This window comes from Nicotiana attenuata, unplaced genomic scaffold (genome assembly GCF_001879085.1).
Source record: "Nicotiana attenuata strain UT unplaced genomic scaffold, NIATTr2, whole genome shotgun sequence".
In the NCBI taxonomy this organism is placed as follows: domain Eukaryota; kingdom Viridiplantae; phylum Streptophyta; class Magnoliopsida; order Solanales; family Solanaceae; genus Nicotiana; species Nicotiana attenuata.
Genome location: NW_017670517.1, coordinates 384,036 through 386,295, shown reverse-complemented (window position 1 = coordinate 386,295; position 2,260 = coordinate 384,036).

The following is a 2,260-nucleotide window of genomic DNA, read 5'->3' as shown; positions in this document are numbered from 1 at the left end:
TCATAAGTTTGGCTTGAAGTGCATTTCAGTGTTATCGATGTCCGTTTGGGATTTCGAGTTTGTGAATAGCTCCGTATGGTGATTCTGGAGTAGGGAGCGCGATCGGAAGTGAATTCGGAGGTCCGTAGGTCATTTTGGAGTCATTCGGCTAAAGATAGAAATTTGAAGGTTTTTGAGAAGTTTGACCGGAAGTGGACTTTTTGATATCGGGGTCGGAATCCGATTTTGGAAGTTGGAGTAGGTCCGTAATGACGAATATGACTTGTCTGCAAAATTTGAGGTCAATCGGACTTGATTTGATAGGTTTAAACATTGAAAGTAGAAGTTTGAAATTCTAAAGTTCATAAAGCTTGGATTGGAGGTCGATTCGTGGTTTTAGCGTTGTTTGATATGATTTGAGTCCTCGAGCAAGTCCGTAATGTGTTTTGGGACTGGTTGGTATGGTTGGTTGGGGTCCCGAGGGCCTCGGGTGGATTCCGGATGGTTAGCGGATCGAAATGGGATTTTTGGAAGGCTGAGGTTGCTGGTTGCTGTCATAACCGCATCTGCGGTTTTTGGACCGCAGATGCGGCACTTCAACCGCAGATGCGGTTTTGTGCTAGAAGAGAAGGGATCGCAGATGCGGTCATATTTCCGCAGATACGGGACCGCACCTGCTGTGGAGAAGTCGCAGAAGCGGAAGAGGGGCAGCCTGGTGAGGACCGCATATGCGATATTGGAACCGCACCTGCGGAACTGCAGAAGCGGTCTGGAAGCCGCAGGTGCGGAAAGAGCTGGAGGCAGAATGTTGTTTTAAAGTCGGGTTTTGGCCATTTCCTATTACATTTTCTTGGCTTGGGGGCGATTCTTGGAGGGTTCAAGAGAGGATTTTCATCATCAACGATAAGGTAAGCTAATCCCGCCTATTTTGAGTTAAATACATCAATTATGTATGGATTTGAGCATGAAATTTGTAGAAAAATTGAGGGTTTGAGGGAAAACCTAGAAAATTAGTATTCTTGGATTTTGACCACGATTTTGGGTATGAAATTTAGAGAAAATTATATATTTGAATTCGTGAAGCTATGGGTAAACTTATTCTTCGAAAATTTTGGAAATCCGGGCACATGAGCCCGAGGGCAATTTTGTCAATTCGGGGTTAGGGATTGTTATAAAATGGACTATATTGAGTAATTGAACATATATTATTGGGTTTATATAATTATTGTCTAGTTTTGGAGTATTTTTGCATCGATTTGAGTTTCGGAAGGGCGTGGAAGGCCGGTTATGGATCTTCGGAGCGAGGTGAGTCTCCTTTCTAACCTTGTAAGAGGGAATTGTCCCCATAGGTAAATTAATTGGTTATGTGCTCCTAATTGTGGGGGCTACGTACGCACGAGGTGACGAGAGTCCGTGCGTAGCTACTATTATGCTATTGTCCGGGTAGTCTAGGACCCAAAAGCATGCTATACTTGGATTAATTGCAGACTTATTGACAACTCGAACTGCTTAAACCACATCGAATTAATAAATAAATTTCAAAAGGGATTAAACTTCTTTTCTTAAATTGTAAAAGAGAAAGTGGCTTTTATTTGAATGAATATCCCCCGATAAATTCTTAATTTGCTATCTGAGCATGTATTTCCATGTGTACCCGCGTCACATGTATGATTCTCGAGAAGGGTGATTGTTTATTTTATGTTGACCACGTCGCATGGATAGTTCGAGTAATAGATGCATCTACGGTTCGCGCCGTTCGACCCTCGGCAGTGCACACTGTTGGAGCGGGCCGTACGTACCACAGTGTTATTTGCGCATGCTTGTATTGCGGCCTGAACTTATTGAAGTTGTTATTGCCTCTTCATGGCTTGAGAATATTTGGATAAATAATGAAAAGGAAATTTTGGGAAAACTCCCTATAAAAGAAATGACTGTTTACTTGTTTCCTCCTATTGATTAAAAATTATGTTTATAAGAGTCCACGATTTAATGAATTATTGACATCATTATTGAACCATTAGTAAGTGTCGAAGTCGACCATCTCGTCTCTACTTCTTCGAGATTAGACGGGATACTCATTGAGTACACGTTGTTTTCGTTCTCATATTACACTTCTGTGCATTTTTGTTGCACGGGTATATGTAATTCTAGTGGCCTACTGAGCGTAGCAGCACAGATGATTCGGGGACTAGGTGAGCTGCGTTATTCGAGGCGGCCCGCAGCTAGTATAGTCCCTTCTAGTATATTGTATTTACTTTCTGTCCACTGTATTCCGGACGGA